This window comes from Eptatretus burgeri, chromosome 1 (genome assembly GCF_056783735.1).
Source record: "Eptatretus burgeri isolate ZD-2024b chromosome 1, Ebu_testis_v1, whole genome shotgun sequence".
Lineage (NCBI taxonomy): Eukaryota > Metazoa > Chordata > Myxini > Myxiniformes > Myxinidae > Eptatretus > Eptatretus burgeri.
Window position 1 is genome coordinate 21,191,459 of NC_140961.1, and position 22,500 is coordinate 21,213,958.

The 22,500-nt window shown below is 43.8% G+C and overlaps 1 protein-coding gene across 8 annotated transcripts in view; it reads right to left on the reverse strand.

Moving 5' to 3' along the window:
* Positions 1 to 18,731, reverse strand: part of LOC147033985 (equilibrative nucleobase transporter 1-like) — a 136,818-nt gene extending 118,087 nt beyond the window's left edge. For 4 of the 8 annotated variants that reach the window (XM_085874390.1, XM_085874413.1, XM_085874382.1 and 1 more), the window contains exon 1: positions 18,577 to 18,730. The gene's annotated coding sequence lies outside the window, so the exon portion shown is untranslated. Of the gene's footprint in view, positions 1 to 18,576 lie in introns of all 8 variants that reach the window. The other 4 variants (XR_015056343.1, XR_015056340.1, XM_085874398.1 and 1 more) reach the window with 2 other exon arrangements.
* Positions 18,732 to 22,500: the final 3,769 nt, after the last annotated feature.

The following is a 22,500-nucleotide window of genomic DNA, read 5'->3' on the forward strand; positions in this document are numbered from 1 at the left end:
ACCTACGAGCACGCACCTACAGGCCCGCACTAGTATGTATAAATATTAAGAAACAACAGTGTGTGGGGGAAAAATTTATATTAATGTATTTTAAATTGTAACAAATGGAGTTTCAGAAATGTAACTTTTATGCTGCAAATTGAATTGGCTGTCATTTCTGGCCAAAAGACTTTTGCCCTAAATGATAAGAAATGTGTTGTTCTGGAGCAGAGTGACCGAGCTGATAAATGAACCTTTGCTTAGAAAATGTACAAAGTGGCTTTTTGTCTAAAGGACACGTCTACAGTCTGGGTGAATATCCCCCAACCTCTCTCTCATGGAAGTATAAAATGTTTTGAAAGACACATTTTCTTAGTAAGAGCACGTGAGGAAGTATAGTTTCTCAGTGGCTCGTACTCCTTGGAACTGACCAAATACCAAGTTAGAATAAAACTCTCTGATGTAATGTAGAAGTGAATTGAATCGGGTTGGTCTAACTGTTAACTAAAATAAGAATAAATGAAAAAGGAAGAATAATATTGCAATCAAATGGGGAAATCGAATGGGGATTCTTAAGTTCATTGTACAAGGGTGAGAAGTGTATGGTGTATAATTAGGAAATAAATTGTTTCACAAGGAAGGACTTGTGTGGACATCAGTTTTATCAGTGTCGATAGGGTTTTTGTAGGGTTCTATAATCAAATCGGACAAACGTTAAACTCTGTCTGAAGTCAAATAGGATTCCACAATCGACCAGTTAGAATCCTTCAGGAGGACAACGATCACAACAAGGTGGGTTTAAAAAATCCACATCAAGTGCTTTGGCAAATCAGAGGAAAGAGGGGTGCAGCTTCGGTTCCGTGGCACATTCGAAGGTGTTCTTTGTCAGGAATCAAACCAATTGCATTCAATGATTTATATTCCGTATGCAGAATGGAAATTTCTATGCAAAGGTTCCACAGGCTCCAGGGTACTACACCAAGTGTAAGTCGTCATCACACGATCCTATACGATCTCAAAAAAAGCAAACAAACACATTTGGTCCATCATTGACGTGTTACACCCCCGGGTTAATTTTTACCCCACGCACATGAAGCAAAAAGCGGGGTTAAGCAATTGGTGCACGTCTGTCTGTCTGTCTGTCTCTGTCTCTAAACGTCAGTTTATGATCAAGGAACAACTTTATTTCAATTGAATGTTATATTTACCTCCGCCACCGAAGGTGAAGGAGGTTATGTTTTCATCCCTCTTTGTCTGTGTTTATTTGTCTGTGTGCAGGATATCTCAAAATGTTGTGGACGGATCCGGATGAAATTTGGTGGGCAGGTTGGCTGTGTGACCATGACAAATTGATTCAATTTTGGTGACGATCCGAATCCAGAACTGGTCATGGGAGTTATTTAATTTTTAAAGTGATTACTCACCTTTTTTCTGTATACATTGTCGAGGCTCATATGAGACCGAACACACAGAACGTATAACAAGGGGAGCAGAAGACAAGAGGGGCAGGAGAAGGAAGGAAAAAAACTGTGGAACAGAGACATGAGGAGATCTCTGGAAGGGAGAGGGATCGGGTGGGGTACACGGGGTAAACAAGATGGACACTGCAGGGACTTTCAGGTCCTCACACGACAGAGACTTTCAGGAAAGAAAGGAGGGAATTTGAAGGAGGTGGGTTTTGGGTGGATTAGCAGGGGTAGAAAAGATTGTGGTTTTGGATGGGGGGGGGGGAGATAAGAGATGGTGATGAACAGCTGTTTTGAAGACTTGGAGTGAAGAGTGGGATTGAAGAGAGTGTGGGAGTTTATTCCAAAGGTGGGGAAAAAAAGAGGAATGAAAGACTGAAGGTGAGCAGTGATTCTTGATTTTGGTAGTTTTACCAGAAGGGGCTTGCTGGCAGAACTTGAGCACCCTGGGAAAATAAGAGGGGGAACATATCTCAGACAGAGCGGGGGGGAAGGGTGGGGGCGAGGCCAAAGAGGAGACAGTAGAAGACAGAAAGACCACCGACCTGCCTACGGTGAGAGAGTGAGAGACACAGAGACTCAGCCTCATTGCTGGAGATACCAATGATGCCTTGGTTTCCACAGCATGAAGCCAAGAAAGGTGAGAGGTGGGAGCACCAGCACAGAGGGGAGAGCAGTACTCCATCAGGCTGTGGATGAAAGTTTTACACGTGGTCAGGAGCTCAGGTGTGCCAAGGAAGGACTTTGCACAAAGAAGGATGCCCAGTCGGCGACTGGCCTTGGAGGCCAGCTTGGAAATGTGGCTTTCCCAGGAGAAATCATGGCAGATAGTGAGACCCAGAAGCTTGAATGAAAGGACTTCTTCCAGAGGATTGTTAAGAAAGTAGATGGGGGGGGAGGGTTCCAGACGGTCCTTTCGGAGAGACATAGTGACAATGTGAGATTTGTCAGGATTGACAGACATATTCCAGATGTTGGACCAGTTTGTGATTTTATCCAGATCTGCAGAGTGAACAGGCTGCTGCTTGTCGATCTGAGGGATGACAGATGGTATGGCAGAGGGTGGAGTCATCAGCAAAGAGATAAAGAGCATTTTTCAGAGAGTCAGAGAGATCATTGATGAAACCAGAAAAAGAACAGGGCCCAGAACACTGCCTTGAGGAACTCCAACCGAGACAGGAAGGTCAGGTATGGGAGCATGTGCCAGAACAGCGCGTCGCTGCGTCCACTTTCCGCCGGTACTCCAGGGGCCTCCGTCTGGCCATCCCCCAGGCAGATGCCAGGCCCATCCATCTCCTTGAGATGATGGTCAACCTGCTGCAACCACGAGGCACGTGGTCGGCCCACTGGCCTCCTCCACTCATGAGACTCCCTCGCTGAGAGAATCTGGTGAGCAGGATTAGCGTCAGGAAAACGAGCCACATGTCCATACAGCCGCAACTGACGCTCACGGACTATGCAGGTAACAAATCTCATCCGAGTCTCTCTCAGCAACCGCTCGCTGGACACAAAATCTGACCAGCGATAGCCAAGGATTCTCCGAAGAGACCTGGTACCAAAGGAATTAAGTCTCCGTCTCAGATCCTTGGTCAGAGTCCAAGTCTCGCATCCATAGAGCAAGACTGGAAGTACCAAGGACCTGAAGACTCGGACTTTCGTCCTCCTGCACAGGTACCGGCAAGCGCCACACCCCATGATCCAGTGAATCCATGACTCCCCAGGCCCGACCCAGACGTCTATTGACCTCTGACTCGCAGCCAGCAGAGACATGAATATCACTGCCAAGGTAAGTGAATCTCTCCACAACCTCAACATCCTCACCACAAACAGACACAGACAGGACAGCAGCATCCAAGATGTCACCGAAAGCCTGGATCTTAGTTTTGAACCAAGAAACCCGTAATCCCAGCGGCTCCGAATCTTCATTCAGCACCTCGAGGGCCCCGAAAAGGATATCCAGAGTCTCCGCAAAGATGACTGCATCATCTGCAAAATCAAGGTCCGAGATCTTGACATTCCCAAACGATGCACCGCAACTTGATCTCTCCGACATCCTCCCTAAAATCCAGTCCATACAAGTGCTGAAAAGTGAGGGGGCCAGTCCACATCCCTGACGAACTCCAGTAACAACTGGAAATAAGTCAGAGATTGCACCACCACACTTCACAGCACTCTCAGTACCAGAGTAGAGTTCAGACATCAGATCGATCAGTTTTGGTGGCACCCCACGAAGAGGGGATGAGAACTCCATTCAGGGGCACATGATGGCTGCGACAGGAGAGGAAGTCTGCCTGCCATGAGTGGAAATGTCCTTGAGTATCAAAGGAAGAGAGTTTGGAGAGCAGGGCACGGTGATGACTGTATCAAAAGCACGCAATATGTCGGTTGAGATAGCTCTGATTTCATGTCTGGCACTGAGGATCTCCATCCATTGTTGGGAGAGCAGAAGCAGCATATCCAGGATAGAGTGACCTGGTCTGAAACCAAAATGATGTTTGGAAATCAGGCCATTGGAGAAGAGGATGGTTGAATGTCTGAAGTGATGATGCATTCCATAACCTTGCTGATGATTGGGAGCAGGCTGATTGGTCTGTAGTTGCAGGGATCTGTTTTGCACGTTTTTGTGCAGAGTAGTAATGTTTGCCGATTTCCAAGCAGATGGCAGATGACCTTGAGCAAATGAGAGGGTGACTCGAACAGAGAGTGGTTGAGCAAGAGCAACAGAGGAGGTTTATAAAGACATGTGGGCTGATGCCGTCTCGACCGGTTGCAGAATCTGAATCAAGCTTTGACAGCAAGCACTCCACCTTGTCAAGAGAAAAGGACACAGAATCTAGGAACAGCTGGGTGTGACTGGATAAGGTGGGTACAGAAAGCGATGGGTTAGGACACAAGATTAAGAAGCAAACATGGAGTTTGGTATTCGGCCTTTTCATGTGGTGTCAGCTGTGCGGTCATTTGAGGTAAGGGAGGGGATGGAGGCGGAACATACACCAAAAATGGACTTAACTAGACGCCACCAGGATTTGGAGGAGGGAGACAGGTTTGAGAGTTCAGACTTGAGCTTTGAAAGATGTTGTTTTCTGGCTCTCCTCAGGGTAGACACACACTTGTTCCGAACTTTGTGGAAGGAACTGAGATTGCCTTCAGTTGGATTCGCCTTCCATGAGACGAAGGCAAGTTGTTTCAGGCCAACTGCCTCGCCACAAGCTTCATTGTACCACGGGCGGTAGGATGGGTAGGACAACCGAAGACAAGATGGGATAAATTTGCGCACGAGAGAAAGCAAGTTTCTTTAAAACAATTCCCAGGACGAGTTGATATCAGAGGAATAGAGATGGGAGACCAATCTCGAAGTTTGGTGGCTGCTTGAAGTCCCTGCCAGTTGGCCCGAGTGAAATGCCAGACTTGACACGCTGAGGTGGTTCTCTAATTACAGCCAGAGATGTCTACTTTGACAAGCATGTCGTTAGATGAACTGATTGGAGCAGAGGAATAACAGCAGATATTTTCAGGGAAATTGGTCAAAATCAGATCCAGAAGAGATGGAGTACCATTGGTGGAGATCCGGTCAGGAAGTTGACAGATTGTGCCAGTCCCAATGAGTCACAGAAGTCTTTTGCTGAAGTGCCATGGAAGGTTAGAAAGGGACCCACACCCAGTCAACTGGCATGATTACAACTAAAGTCACCACTATGAGGAAGAGAGAGTTTGGATGAGAGGATAGAAGTTGGTCCATGTTTTCGGAAAGCGAGATGCAAATGGAGTCATCACTGTTTGTTGGACGGTACAGCACACATATAAACATGAGGTGGGAGTGGAAGGGAAGCTGTAGCCACAGGTATTACGGGGGATGTGGGGGAGGGGCAGTGCATGGTAAGTGACGAATAAAGTCTTTGATGAAAAGGGCAACTCCCCTGCCAGGACGAGGACCAGTTTTGTCATACTGGAGGAGTGAGTAACCAGGGAGAGATACAAGGGAGTGAGAGACATCATGAAGGAGGACAGTTTCTGTTAAGCAGATTATGTTTTGTTTGTCAGTGGCAACCTGTATGGAAAGATCTGTCAGGTTTGAGCAAAGGCCCTGGAAATTTGAGGTCCACACTGTTAAGGAAGAGGGAGGAGAGGAGGTTTTGGGTGCAGGGGAGGGGAGATTGTGGGTAGGACGATGGAGGAAGGGGGGGAGGTAAGGAGAGTTGTTGAAAGTGTGTGGGGGATTGCAGAAGAACTAGGGGAGATGGCCGGATGAGGAGGAGAAAAGGCTTGGTGGTGATGGGTTGAGGTACAGTGGGGAGTAATAAGAGAGGGGACCGAGGGAGTTGAAGATTGGAGGAGGTGGAGTGATGAGATAGAAGAGAGAATGTGGGGGAAGGAGGCACCTTTGTGGATGTGATGGGAGGCAACTTTGGGAAGAGGAAGGGAGGGGTAAGATTGGAGAGAGAAGGGTGGGGGGGAGGGAGAGTTGAGGGAGAAGGGTGAGTGGGGAGTTTTTGAGAAAGGTGAGAGGGAAGCTTAGAGGGGAAAAAAAAAAAAAAAGTCCCTTTGAGAGTGAGGAGAGACGATGACAGCAGGCATGGCCAAGGTGTAGGAGGGTGATGGGAGATGTGGGAAGAGGGGAAGGATGAAACTTGGTAGAGTTATGGTGAAGAAGGGAGGGAGGTACAATATTTGAGGGGTTGGGAAGAGTGGGAGGTGTGATGAAAGGAAAGAAGGAGCATGTTTGTGTTGATGAGGAGTGTACTGATTTCGAGAGTGAGATATCTGATAGGTTAGAACATTACATACTTTGGGACAACAGAGGAGGAGCTGATACTGAAGTAGGAGACAGTGAAGAGGTGCCAAGAACAGAGGTAGGATGAGGGGCAAAATGGGAGGGGTAAGGAGAGGTTATAACAGGTGGGGAGTTAAGAGGAGGAAGATTTAAGTAGGTGGGGTGAATTGGCACTGAAGTTGGAAAAAAAAAAAAAAAAGGATGATTGATGGAATACATTGCTAATTAAATTTTTTTTAAGTCAGAGATACAATTAAAGACATTACATGAGGGATGCAATGAAGGAGAGATAAGAGAATGGTGAAAAGAAACGTTGTAACAGTTGGACTTTAAATAGACATGGGATGAAGGAAAGGTCGAATTGAAAACAGTCTTTTGAAGAAGAAAGAGAGTTGTGAATCATGATATAATACAGAGAACCACACGTGTGAAGGAGGAAGTTGTAACATTTTAAGACACCATTATTTTTTATTTTTTGATTAAGATTACATACGATTAGGAAAAGGAAAGGTTGAAGAAAAATCGTGTAGCTGTTATTGAATTTGGATCAACAAACGCAAAAGGAAGCTGGTAGTTCGACAAAAGTTACAGGAAGAAGAAGAAGAGGGGAGGTTAGAGAAACATGTGGTTGCAGAAGGTGTAAGGTGAGAAGTTAAAATAAAAAAAAAATTTCAAAACAATTAGGTAAGATTGGGTAAGATTAGGTAAAGGAAAGGTTGAAGAAAAAAAATGTGAAGGTGTATGGTGAATGTGGGGTGGAAAAAGTAGTCGATGGTAGATCGATCGGAAGAAGAGTCGGTACAGGAAATCACGTGGTTAGTGGGAAAGGTTTTTTTGAGTCATGAAACATAGGGTTTAATTGAGAGGGATAGAAGTAGGGTGGAGGGAAAAGTGGAGAAAATAAAAACTGATGGTAATAAGGAGAAAATACAATAAAACACGATTGCGCCCACAAACGGGAAGAAGGGTAGGCCTCAAGGAAACCCGATATGAAAAGACGATGAAAACTCCACAATTAGCACACGTTTTAACACAAGACCAAACTAGAAGCACACAGTAAACACAGACAACAAAACGACCGGAAACCTTTAAGAAAGTCGGCAGAGACCCTGAAGAGGAACTGCCACAGTCGCTCAAGAACCGGAACCAGAAGTCTGAGTTAGAGCTCAAAATTGTTTTCCGATTCTTGTCCTAGATCGGGTCATTGAGAGATAGGGCTCAAAAATCATGACATAGCATGATATTTCAAAAAGCTATTGGGCCCGATACGTTCTCGTGGATCAGACATTATGTGGTGGAGGTATGCGCTCTACCGAGTGCCCCTCAAGTTGGTATATGAATCAGACCAAGAATCAAAAAACAAACCTGAGGTTTAGCAGAACTTTGGCTCTGAATATGTCCTGATCATGCATGCACAAAGAGTCATGAGATAATATTTTTTTTTAATCTGTCTGGCAGTAAAAAAAAAAAAAAAAAAATTGAAAATCATTCCAAACAGGAAACTTATGTTTTTTAAGGACGTCATAAAGGACACAAACAACAGGCACGAAGAACTAACATAACGTATTAAATAAGGTGGTGTTCAAGACGTTATATCTACGGCGGTAAACTTCCAAAAAATAATTTGTACAACCTTTAAAATCGGTATTTTATTTCACTTGAATTATATACTTGAACGCTGTAGAACACAAGTCGCCTTTATAGCACTTTCAAAACCATTCCGTAAAGCAGTACTTTGACAAAATATTGCGGCATTTTACATTGTCACGACCAATCAAATTTTCCGCTTGTCGGCCCGACCCATATCATTGTTTCTCAAGACAGCACAGGGGAAGGTGTTCTATTAATTATGTAGTTGCTACAGCTTTAAACAACAATCTTCTTGATGTTTTACAAAAGTGCAAATAACCCGATCTTGATGAGATGACCCAACTTGTCACGTAAATCCACCTACATCTTTGTTCAAATTTAAGACTAAGATTTAGGTATGTGATTTTACCAGTTTCTGGAGTCTCTTCGGCTCCTTTGCCTAATCAAGGACAGACTCTCTTGAAGCAATCACATAATTTGAAGCCGTTTTTAGCTTATCTGGAATTTAAATTCTAGCTAAGGTATTGTCACTGCACACCTTCCATCTGTCTGTCCATCTGTCTCTAACTTCGACTTCTCCGGCCAAATTGCTAGGCCAATTCTGCTGAAATTTGGCAGCAACGTTCATCTCCTGACTGGTAACAGAAATTGCAAAACACGTTCCAGTCACATGACTGTCAAAATGGCCGACTTAGTAAATTTCTTCAAAAATCTTCTTCTCCAGATCCACCAGTCAGAATTGTACCAAATTTGAGCTACAACATTAGGCCAGGGTAGGGATGTTAAATTCTGGACGTCATGCCAACCACATGACTGGAAGTGTGTCAAAATGACCGACAGTCAATTTTGGAGGAAAATCGTGTAAATTCCTTCAAAAATCTTCTTCTCCAGACCAAAGCAGGCAGAATGCCACCAAATTTGGTTTATAACATTAGGCCAGGACCCTGATAAACTACAGGTCCAGTGGCCCTATTTTGTTTTTTTTAAAGGCAGACACTACCTCATGGATATATTGCACTGAGCTAAGTCCTTGGCATCATTGAGCTTCTCACTAAGAATGAGAAAGCACAAATGGAATCCCACTGTGTTTTTCTATTCACGATAAGTTGGGTCAACTGCATCCCACCTTGCACTAGCTCTTGAGCATTGTAGAGCACTGCGTATATTACTCAGACGTAGACTTGTTCACACCATGGATTAAGTGTCTGAAAAAGGTCAGTTGACATGACTCCTGAGACTTGGTTCTTGTAACCCCCCCCCCACCCAAAAACAAAAAAACAAACAGCCTTTTCATCACATTAATAGTGAATGTGGCTGAGAGACCTCGAAAATGTCAATGCAAAAGGCGACATTTGGAGGTCTTCATCCAAATTAGATTTTAAAATATTGTAAAAATAATTTTGATTGCATCCAGTATATCTTAATATTGTCACCTTGTAACAGTACTTTTATTTACATTTCTGCTTCATCTTCTTCAGATTTTTCCACAAACTTACCCATAACCACTTAAAATGAAAAGTCAACCTTCCCCTTCGACGGGGTGAAATGTCCCTCAATGATCACGTCAGCGAGGCAACAAAGTGGATTGAAAAATTCTAAAATGGAGTAATTAATCAACCAAACAAGAAAGCACTTTTGAGATGACAACAATGACCAAAGCTCCGCCAACAACCTGTTAGCTCAGAGGTAAAACCACCTCTCCGATGCACCCCAGCAAGCTTATGCAGCTGTTCGTTGGATGGTTGACTCCCAGTGTAAATCTGTTCTTTGCTAGTTGATAAACCTCATCACTTGATGTGTGCAGAATAAATGAGCTAATTGGTCTTCCACCGCTAATTATTTGGCCCTGTCCACTTCTCAGCAACTAATCGAAGGCCTCAACACCAACAGTATGTATTCATCACCTTCCCCTTTTAACATCAAGCTTTATTCTCAACCCAGCTCTTCTCCTATTCTGTCTCTGGAATTAACTCCAATAAATCGGACTGCTTGTCCAATTCCAATCCTGATTCCACTCCGTTCATCATCTAATTATATCTCCCACACCAGCCCAAGATCTGTACCCTTTCAAAATTGAATTCACCTGTAATTAGCACGTTTCCCTGTAACTTGTACAAGTAACTCCACTGTCAAAATTAAGTTCAATCTTCTGCAGTTTACATACTTATGTGTATATATATATATATATATATATATATATATATATATATATATATATATATATATATATATATATATATATATATATATATATATAGTTATTTTTAAAGGTGTTCAACCAGCCATGTATTCAGCCCATAGGGAAAATCGATGCAATGCAATGCAATGCAAAAAAAAAAAAACATTGGCTAAACACTCTATCCAAAGACAGCATAAGCTTTGATGCAGTGCCCCCTGCTGGTAGTGTACTAGATGAGAGCTTTAGTTATAGGTCAGCTATCAAAGGCAGGCACAGACAACTCATAAGAGAGAGGCAACCCATAACTATCAAAATACGTGTTCCGGAGAACGATTATGGATACGATCCCAGTGAGTGGAGTTTTCATCACCACTGTCCTCCATGCTCATAATTATATTTTTGGCATTTCCTAGGAGTCAAAGTAATTACACAAGGAAATTAGACACAGGTGGAGACCATTCAGCCCATCATGCCTGCGCTACATTAACACCACAACAATTTATCAACACCAGATCAAAATAAGAAAATGCAAAATGTTTTTCGTTATTTTTAAATTAAGTGGTTTTTTTTGTAGTTATTTTTCTCCCAGGGGAGGGGGCATGAACTTGGTTAAAAACTTGCAACATCAACCACACAACACCCCTTGACAAGAACCCCACCAACAGCACTCCATACACATACACACAATCACCCATCAATGCTAAAACTACCTAAAAGTACTGTCAACATCCCCATACCCCTCTATCTCCATAACTTCCAGGGACCTATCTAATTCTAATTTTAACTTATCTACTGTCTCTGCTGCCACTACTTTTCCAGGGAGACCATTCCATGTATTAACTAATTTCTGAGTAAAAGACCCCTGCCTTGCTACCGTCTTAACTCTCCTCTTCTTTACTCTCAGGCTATGGCTCCTGGTCCTATCACTGTCTACTCTGCTGAATCATTCATCTGCACTTATTTTATCTCTATCTTTCATTATCTTAAACATCTCTATCATATCTCCTTGTAACCACCTCCTTTCCAGTGAATAAAGCCCTGTCTCCTTCAGCTACTCCTCATGGCTGTCTAGCTAGGCCTGGATTCAATCTAGTAGCTCTGCGCTGAACCTCCTCTATGGCATCTATGTCCTTCCTGAATTGCGGTGACCAAAAGTGCACACAATATTCTCGATGTAGCCTTCACAAAATTCCTGTACAATGTTAACACCACTGCTTTTGATTTATAAATGATCCCCCTCCGAATACAACCTAAAACCCTATTTGCTTCACCTATAGCTGCCTATATACCTGGTGTTGGTGTTATGGTTAGGCTTGGGATCCTAGGGTCCCGAGTTCAAATCCCGCTCAGCTGTTGAATTAATACCAGGTGGGGTTAACTCAACCTGTCATCCTTCCGAGGTTGGCAAAATGAGTGCCAGCATACTGGTATAGTGTCGGAGTTGCGACCCATTCAAGATTGTGTCCAATAGCCAGGGAGACTGCTTAGGCAGCACCAACACTTTGCACAGAGTATGGTCCCAATGGATGGATGGATAGCTGCCTGCTTACCACCCCCAGATTCTTCTCCTGTGTGACACGCTCCAAAATTAACCCTTGCATCACGTAGTCTCTATTTTCATTGTACTTTCCCATCCCCAACACCTTCCACTTGCTCAGATTAAATTGCATCTGCCATTATTTTGCCCAACTTATACAATAATCAATACTTTTCTGAATATGATCACCACCCCCTCTCCTATCCTCCTTATATACAAGTTTTGTGTCATCTGCAAAGTTGGAAAGCCTACTCTTCACCCCACTATCCAAATCGTTGATGTATACAATGAATAGTAATGGTTCGAGTACTGATCCCTGAGGTTCCCCACCACTTACATTCTCCCAGCAAGGCATCCTCCCACTCACAGCCATTCTTTGCTTCCTATCACTAAGCCAGTTTGCAATCCAATAAGCTACCTGACCAGCCACTCCAAAAGCCCTCACTTTGGCTAACAACCTCCAATGTGGTCCCTTATCAAATGCCTTTTAAAATCTAGATATACTTTGTCCACTGCCTTTCCCTCATCCACCCAATCACACACTGCTTCAAAGAACTCAAAAAAATTTGTTTGACAGGAACTACCTTTGGTAAACCCATGCTGACTACCTTTAATTAGTTTGTATTTGTTTAAATGGTTCCTCATCTGGTCCCTAATTAATGTCTCCAACACCTTCCCCACAACTGCAGTCAAACTATCAGATCTATAGTTTCCCAATTCTTCTCTGGATCCTTTCTTAAATAATGGTGTTACATTTGCATCTCTCAAATCCTCCGGTACCTATCCTGACTCCAGTGAACTCTTGAAAATATCCGTTAATACCTCACTTACCTGCTCAGCCACCTCCATCAATACCCTCGGGTGCATATAATTATCTGGACCCAGAACCTTATCTACTCTTAGCTTACCTCGCTGTTCCTTTACTTCCTCCACTCCAACCTGGATCTTCTGTGAAAGCCCTTCCTCACCTTCTCGATAGATACTCTCAGCTATTGGCAATTGGCCTGACTGTCCTTGTATAAAAGTTGAAACAAAATACCTGTTTAATAAGCCTGCCATCCCACTTTCATCACTAACTACTCTCCCGGTGCTATTCTTCAATGGGCACACAATGACAATGGTCCTAACCTGTTCCCTTCCCCTGATATCTTTAAAGAATGCCTTGCTGTTATGCTTAATATTCTTAGCAAATTCCTTCTCATACTCTCTTTTGGCTTGACGAGCTATTTTCTTAACTTGCCTCCGTTTACTCCGATAGTGATATAAATCTAACTCCTGTCCTGTTATTTTATCTAAACTAATGTGTGTGTGTGTGTGTGTGTCCTCCACAACTCCAAAACCATGAAACAAAGTATCCTGAAACGTTGCATGCATATCAAGAAAACTCCAAGTGCAGGACTGAAAATTGGGTGTTTGGGTCAATTAAAACACCAATTTGAAGATATAATTAACGGCCTTACTTAATTAAATCCTTCATCAGGCGATCCTTGGCCACCTCGCTCTCTGGGGTCTTTGGGCGTTTCCTGGATAACCTCGCCGGTTTTCTGAAGCCACCATGTTTTTTGGTCTGATCAACCTTGCCTTGACTCGGAACAGGCCGCAACAATTTCTTAACGATAAAGTTTTTTTTTTTTTGGCTTTCCTCACTCATATTATTGAATGCCTGTTCATCATAACTACGAATCCCTGGGTAGATTGCAATGCTTATAAACACCCGGAGACATCAGCATTCATTGCTTTGTTTCATTTCCGCACATGCAATCACCACTAGTATCTCTTAAACTCAGGAAAATTACAAAATTTAAGCTCCAGAATCGAACTTACAAGCAGTTCCAACTCCTGTAAAAAAAAGTGTGTTGTGTTGGCCTGTGTTGGCCACATGTTATTCTGCGGTGCAACAGGCAGTGGCTGCCTCACTAAAAATGTGAAATTTCATTTTCCCTGACGTTTCCCGTTTTTGTTCCTCCATTATACAACCCATCACTTCGGCATAGATAAATACAAATAAAAACTAGAGGGGGAGCACTCGGTAGAGTGCAAAACCTCCGCCGCCAATACTGCTAGGTCACTCAAGTGAACCCGATATCCTATTCATTCAATTTGATGTCAACAGTGCTCACAGAGTTATAGTTTGCAACTTTCCCTTTTACTTTTAACTTTTACATACTCAATTCATTCGTCATAACTAGATTCCTTGAGCCAGAAATTGATTTTGTGGGTATATCTGCCTGAAGTTCCAAAATCAGCCGCAATTATAATTTTGGCATGCTTTTTGTTGGAAATCACTTATAACATAGAGAAATGCAAAAAAAAAAAAAAAAAAAAAAAAAAAAAAATCGAAATTTTGTTGAAAAAAAATTTGAATTTTTTTTTCTCTAACAATTTTTTTTTGGGGGGGTGTTGGAAATCACTTAAAACATGTAGAAATGCAAAAAAAAAAAATTCAAATATTTTTTTCAAAATGGCCGCCATAGAGGCCATATTGGATTTTGGACCAGGTCCAAAATCTAATGGCATGATCCTTGGACCAAACCTAATCCCCCCACCAAGTTTCGTCGAAATTCGTCGAGGAGTTTTTCCGTAATACTGTTCACAAACAAACAAACAAACAGACAGACAGACAGACAGACAGACAGAGACAGACAGACAGACAGACAGACAGAAAGGGGTGAAAACAGTAACCTCCGATGGCGGAGGTTAACAAGAAGGGCACTTGATAGAGCGCATACCTCCGCCACACAATGCCTGATCCACGAGAACATATCGCACCCAATATATTTTTGAAATATGAAATACAGGACTATATAGTTTTTGGCCCTTCTCTCAATGGTGAAGAATCACTTTAAAATTAAATAATCCTCGTATCCAGATCCCGATTCGGATCTTCACCAAAATTTAATCAATTCTTCCTTGTCATACCCCCAACATATCCACCAAGTTTTATCCGAATACGTCCACAACTTTTTGAGATACCGTGCTCTGGATAATTTTGGTCCCATCATTCAAAGGTGAAGAATCACTGAAAAAAATTCGAGTAGTTGTATCTGGATCCTGATCTTCACCAAAATCTAATCCTTCATCCTTGTCACACACCAAACTTGTCCACAAAATTTCATCCAGATCCATCCACAACTTTTGAGATATATATCCTGTACACAGAGAGATATAAAGGGGTGAAAACATAACTTCCTTCACCTTCGGTGACGGAGGTAATTAAACGTTTCGCTTTTTAAAGTTTCTTCAAACGATTTGTGCATCAAGGGTTGAAGCCACTTTGTGCGTTCTTCAACTTTCATTTACAATCCCGTGGTTCTATAATACACTGAAGGTACAAAGCAAAATAAATTGTATAATCAGAATGTGAAAAAAACTATTTTCAGTTCTAAAGTGAAGAATCGCCACATCACAGCATGAAAGCCGAGGTACGTATGCTCACTCTATGTATAGTAGCCTGGATTCGAATCCCAACCCAGCTCTAAACCATCCTCCCTGTGTTTCACAGGCCGGGTAATTACCTTCGCAAACTTTGTTGCGAAGGTTATGTTTTGATCGCTGTGTATTTATTTATTTATTTATTTATTTGTGAGTATGTGTGTTTGTTTGTTTGTTATTCGCACAACTCCAAAAGTATTGAACTGAATCGCAGCAAATTTGGTGGGATGATTGGTTATTATCTGAGGACCATTTGATTAGATTTTGGGAGCGATCGGGTCAAAGGTAAAGGTCAAGGTCCTGAAAAGGTCAAAATCGTCTTTTTACCATAGCGCGGTCAATTTTATCCAATTTACATGCAACTAATGCCAAAATGTTCAGAATTCAATGCCCCATCTTGTGCTATGTGACATGACACAATGACGTAATAACCCTTATGAGCGGTTGGGAGTCAAAGGTCAGGGGGGGGGGTCACGACATTGCAAAATGTGCGGTTTTAGTCATAGCACGGTCAATTCTTATCTGATTTGCATGAAACCAACAGCAAAATGTTGACTGTTCTGTTCCCCACACTCTAATACCAATTACAAAGGTCAAGGTCGAGGTCATGAAAAGGTCAAAAGTCATTTTACCATAGTGCGGTCGATTTTTATCCAATTTGCATGCAACCAATGCCAAAATGTTGTGAATTCAATGCCCAATCTTGTGATATACGATATGATACAGGAAATTTAATGTTTTTAAGCCATCATAACACATATGAGATGGCAGATGTGGTATGGGATTAAATACCCTCACAATCAACGGTTTCTGGGGGGGGGGGCAAAATGTAGCGTTGGCGAAGGTATGCGCTCTACTGAATGCCTGTTCTAGTTCATCACTGTGCGTCTCGTCTCTCGGATGGACGATGAACTGGGTGTCACATCTACCGGAATCCCTCACCTGCTCTCGCCCACCCTTATTCCTCTTTCTGATTTCTTCTCACTTTCCCCCCTGTTGAGGGGAATGTAGCATGTACAAATCAGATTCAGAGCCGACCGGTGAGGTGAAAAGGTGGCTGCATGTACGAGCTGTTGATTTTGAATACACTCGCCCCTGATCTCAAAGTGTGTGTGTGTGTGTGTGTGTGTGTGTGTGTGTGTGTGTGTGTGTGTGTGTGTGTGTGTGTGTGTGTGTGTGTGTGTGTGTGTGTGTGTGTGTGTGTGTGTGTGTGTGTGTGTGTGTGTGTGTGTGTGTGTGTGTGTGTGTGTGTGTGTGTGTGTTTTTGATTGCTATCTAGAAATGCGGGTTTCAGAATGTGGAATGGAGTCCTCCCAGGGCAGGCTCAAAGCATCCATCTTTATTTCAGTAAGGGGGTCACGATGCATGGACCAAGCTGTGAAGTTTTCTGTTCTCAAAGTTTTGCGCCGAGGGTTATCTTTAGGATCGTCACTGAGCCCCAGACAGCTTCCAAATGTAGTTAGTTTGTTGCAATATCCCCAGGGATGGTTTTTAGCTCACCTGTAAAGTAGTTCCGGGGAGCTTATGGGATGGCGTGTCATCCGTCCGTCCACAAATACTTGCAACTTCTTCTCAGAAGCGACACATACGATTTCAATGAAATTTGACCACAGCCTTAATCACCCGTGATGGCATGAAAAGAGGATCATGACCTATCCATTTCCATAGTTTTATTATTTTGTGGCTGCTGGTTGCATCATTGCTCGGAGTGCAGCTGTGCCGCTGATGTAGTGCCCCATCTCCAGTAAGCTGGTACTCATTTTGCCGACCTTGGAAGGATGACAGGCTGTCAACCCACCTGGTGTTATTTAATGGTGAGACAGGGGATCAAACTCAAGACCCTAAGATCTTAAGCCTGCCACCTTAACCATTAAGCAAATACCAGACTTATTTCCAGATTAGCCCCTGGAAGATATTTAATCTCGAACTTCTTGGCTTCACCATCAGATGTGGCCTCTCCAAGTCTCACCGCATAGCAAAGCTGGGCTGCTCACCTCCACTCATTTGTTCCTCTTTTCCCCACCTGTGGAATCAACTTCCACAACCTCTTCAATCTCATTCTTCCCTGCAGGTCTTCAAGACAGCTGTTCACCATGATCACAGATTGTCACCAATCCAAAACCATGACCTTTCATACCCTCATTAACCCTACCCAAACAATCCCTCCGACTTCCAAATTTCCAGTTTTCCCTTCTTGTTCTTGGAGTTCCCTTATGTATCCATCTTATCCATCCCATGCATGCTCTCCTTCCCACCATTCCTCCCCACACATATCGTTTGGCCAAGTCTCCCTCTTTCTTGACCTTCAACTCTGCTGTTCGTGTTCCCTCCTCTCGCTACTGTTCCTTTGGCATGTATCTTTACTGTTCGTTTTGTGACCTGTTTTTGTCCGTTACATCTAGATCCGTTCAGTGCGCTAGCTCTTCCATGAGCCTCGACTATGTATACAAATAATTTTTTTTTAAGCCAGCCACAGAGTCTGCATTCTCCGTCGATCTGCCGAAGCACAAGGTCTCTTAGTCTGGTGTGGTGGTGGTGGTCGTATGGCAGCTTAGCTGCCGGGGTAGCTATCATTTCTTGAAGCGCGACCGTGTCGCTGATGCAGTGCCCCTCTACCAGTACACACACGGGAACTGGTACTCATTTCGCCGACCTCGGAAGGATGACGGGCTGAGTCAACCTCCTGGTGTATCAATTCAGCGGCCGACGGGGCTTGAACTCAGGACCCTAGGATCCCAAGCCACCACCCTAACCACTGAGTCAACCTCGAATCCCAAGGCACCACCGTAACCACAGAGCCAACCGAGGATCCGAAGCCACCAGCCTAACCACAGAGCCAACCGAGGATCCCAAGCCGCCACCATAACCACTGAGCCAACCGAGGATCCCAAGCCGCCACCCTAACCACTGAGCCAACCGAGGATCCCAAGCCGCCACCCTAACCACTGAGCCAACACCAGGCTATCACCACTACTTTATTACCCCCTTCTTGGAACCACATGGTAGAGGCTGTATTCCCACTCTTCCCTCCAGCCCCAGTACAGGGCTTCAACCCTAGTTCACTGCCACCTCGTGTCACTACCCACCATTAGCCCCTCCTATCCCAACGCTCTTGTTGGTTTCATGGTTTCCTCGCATTCTATTATTTTCCTGTTCGTTCATTCATTCATTCATTCATTCCCTTGCTGGTTGTTCCCAATTGTTACCCCATTGTCAATGCAACCTTGCTCTTCCATGAGTTTGTTTGTTTGTTTATTTATTTATTTGTGAGGAAATTGGTTTGTGGACAAGCAGACGAAACAACCGGATTAACGTCCCTCTGAAGGGTGGGGCACTCATTCCCGCTACCAATCGGACCGCTTTGTAGTCGGGCCAGGAATCAAACCCAGACTAGATTCACTGGAGGAGCTAAAAACCAAACCAAACCAAACACGTGACAGAAGATAAAACGACAAGTTCAATTTAAGACGAGTGTCGAGTTCGAGGTAAGATTAACATTATTATGCTAATTAATGGTACAAGCCTAGTAAACCATTAACTAGTTCATCAATGCCGTTACCCAATCGCTATCCCCACCCATCAAACGACCAGAACCACCCAAACTCCCCCTCACCATCTTTACCTCAACCTTCTCCTCCTCCCCCTCCGATCTTCCACATCCAACCGTTCCAGAGCTTTTACGCGCGTTTTCTCAATCACTTCAGATGCTCACTTCCTCCCACCACTCCTATATAACGTATTATCCTTCAACCTTTTCATTTCACGGAAGGAAATTTTAATATCGACTAATGCATTTTGAGAAAACCCAAGTTAAAAAAGTTAAAAAATATATAAAAAATTTTTAAAAAAATAAAAAAAGTGAAAAAATAAACGTCAGTGTGTCCAAGACTTGTTTCTCGTGTCGAAGCCAAAATACTCATGGCGTTTCCTCGCAGGATAGGCAAGTACAGCCGTTGCTTGAACCATAATTTCACACATTCAACTTCAAGTACCACACGTGTAATAAGATAAAAAAAAAAATCACTAAATCGAACAATCGCATATCATACACCGCCCAAATATCTGACCGTCGACAACACAGAAACACAATCCAAGCACTTCAGCCGTTACAGAAACCTCAAACGCAATTTATAGTAACTGTTGAAATAATAACATACAATGGCAAGTTGGAGTTTTTTTTTGTATACCTTGTCGAGGCTCGTGTGAGAGAAAACACACAACGCACAGCAAGGGAGGGGAGCATGAGACAAGAGGGGCGGGAGTGGGAAGGACAAAACAGTGGGAAACAGATCTGTGGGGGAACAGAGACATCAGGGGATCTGTGGAAGGGAGAGGGATGGGGCGGGGAACACGGGGAATACAACATGGACATTACAGGGAGTTTCAGGAAGCAAAGCAGGGAATTTGAAGGAGGTGGGCTTGGGGTGGATTAACGGGGGTAGAAAAGATCGAGGATTTGGATGGGGGATGATAAGAGGTGGTGGTGGACAGCTGTTTTGAAGGCCTGGAGCAGTGTTTCTCAACCTGTTTTTGTCCCACGCCCAACTTTGATTTTCAAAACAAGCTCAAATGAGCTAAGATCCTCGTCCTCTTCATGATGACGTCATAAAAACGAATATGACGTCATTGTGATGCATCAGGTTTGCGATAAATAATTATCTGTGCTAATGCCCGGCAAACAAAATTCAAACAGCTTGCCTAGTTTCGGAGATAATGGTGTTGGCGATTTTCATTTGCGGCGATATTATGACGTCAACTTTTTTTTCTAGGAAGTATTTCCAAAATCGGAGATGGTTACTGCCTGCGCGTGGGCTTTCTGCATATACATGGCAAGTTTCACGAAGATCCGATGAAAACTCTGGGTTGTGAAACGAAAAATGTCAAAAAATAAGAGTGACGTCATAAAAATTGATATGACGTCATAGTGATGTATCATACGTGCGGTAATTCATGTCTGCTAATGCCCCGTTCGATTACCACAAACAGAATTCAAAAAGCTTGCCTAGTTTTGGAGATAATTTTTTAGGCGATTTCCATTAGTGGAGATATTTTGACGTCATAACTTTTTTTTTCTAGGAGGAATTTTCAAAATCGGAGATGGTTACTGTCTGCGCAGGGTATTTTTATATATATTTGCCAAGTTTCAGGAAGTTTCGATGAAAACTGTAGGCTGTGAAACAAAAAAAGTCCACAAGAAGAAGCAGAAGAACAACAACGTGAGTAAGACTTAAAGGAGTACTGCTCTCCCCTCTGGGCTGGTGCTCCTGCCTCCCACCTTTCTCGGCTTCACGCTGTCGAAACCAGGGCATTTAAGATCATCGGCATCTCCCGCAATGAAGCTGAGTCTTTGGGCCTCTCACTCAATCACCGCAGGTTGGTCGGTGGTCTTTCTGTCTTCTACCGACTCCTCTCTAGCATTGCCCCCCTGCTCTCTCTGCGATTTGTCCCCACCACATTTCCACAGGGCGCTCAAGGTCCGCCAACAACCCCCTTCTGGTAAAACTACCAAAATCACGAATCACTGCTCATCTTCACTCTTTCATTCCTCTTTTTTTCCCGCCTTTGGAATAAACTTCCTCACTCTATTCTTTCCCATTCTTCCCTCCAGGCTTTCAAAACAGCTGTTCACCACCACCTCTTATCTTCCCCCATCCAAATCCTCGATCTTTTCTACCCCCGATAATCCACCCAAGCCCACTTCCTTCAATTCCCCTGCTTTCCTTCCTGAAAGTCCCTGTAATGTCCATCTTCTCTTCGCCATGTTCCCCGTCCCATCCCGTCCCAGTTCACCTAATGTGTCTGTTCCCCACCGTTTTGTCCCTTCCACTCCCGCCCCTCTTGTCTCATGCCTCCTTGCTGTGAGTTGTGTGTTAGCTCTCATATGAGCCTCGACCAAGGTATACAAAAAAAAAGACTTAGAGATCCTCCACGAGGATCTAAAAATTATACGCCCCACCATGATTGGAGACACTACAGTACATACTACATATGTATTCAAAAGGCTTTATTAAAACTTAATTGCAAATTTTAATCAATTGCTGCTCACTTCAATGGGAGCCCTGCCTTTGACGCTGGTTGCAGATTTATTTGATTCGAAGAACCAATTTTGTCAGTTTTAGCCTTAAATCACCACGTTTCGTGATTTCCAGTCGATTTCTGTTCGCTTGCAGCAAATCGGTAACAGCAGCAAATCGGTAACAACACCAAATCCACATTCGACTAAATAAGATGATGGAAAATTTATCAATACTTCCCTTGCCAAAGCAGTCGAGTATGGGTATTTCTTTTCGCTCTCCTCAGACAGCCACACCATCGTTCCTTTGATCTTGAAAAGAGTTTTCACAGACTCATCTTGTTGCAACTCGCATAACTCCTCTTGGCAGTGCCAGATTAAACCTCGGCTGGCCTGAAGGCACATTTTGAAATTTTAGAGAATGGCCTGAAAAATGTAAATTAGATCTCGGGCTCATGGAAATGGGCCCCAGACAAAAGATGAACTGATTCAAGAACAAAAAAAAGACAAATATTTAATGTGAAAATAATTTTTGGCCCGAATTTTTGGCTGGCCCTAAGGCACATGCCTTGTCTGCCTAATGGATAATCCAGCACTGCCTCTTGGTATTGCTCTGGTACTTCAGATAAATCCACCAGAAATGGCTGAGTCAACCAAGAAGGGAACTCGTAGCAAAGCTATGAAAGCGATCATATATTGATTCATTAATTCTGAATCCTCATTCCCCACCAAAGTATTGCCACGCCCCACCTTGAGAAACACTGGCCTGGAGGGAAGAATGGGATTGAACAGAGTGAGGGAGTTTATTCCAAAGGTGGGGAAAAGAGGAATGAAAGAGTGAAGGTGAGCAGTGATTCGTGATTTTGGTAGTTTTACCAGAAGGGGGTTTTTGGCGGACCTTGAGCGCCCTGCGGAAATGTGGTGGGGACAAATCGCAGAGAGAGCAGGGGGCGAGGCTGGAGAGGAGACGGTAGAAGACAGAAAGACCACTGACCTGCCTGCGGTGAGAGAGTGAGAGGCCCAAAGACTCAGCCTCATCACGGGAGATGCCAATGATCCGAAATGCCTTGGTTTCCACAGCGTGAAGCCGAGAAAGGTGGGAGGCAGGAGCACCAGCCCAGAGGGGAGAGCAGTACTCCATCAGGCTGCGGACCAAAGCTTTGTAAGTGGTCAGGAGCTCAGGTGGGCCGTGAAAGGACTTTGCACGACGGAGGATTCCCAGTTTGCGACTGGCTTTGGAGGTGAGGTTTGAAATGTGGCTTTCCCAGGAAAGGTCATGGCAGATCGTGAAACCCAGAAGCTTGAAAGAAAGGACTTCTTCCAGAGGATTGTTGAGAAAGTACATGGGTGGGGGGGGGGGCTTTCAAACGGTCCTTTCGGAGAGACAGTGAGAGTGTGAGATTTGTCCGGATTGAAAGACAAGTTCCACGTGTTGGACCAGTTTGTGATTTTATCCAGATCTACAGTGAGCGAATAAGCTGCTGCTTGCCGGTCTGAGGGATGACAGATGGTACGGCAGAGGGTGGAGTCAAC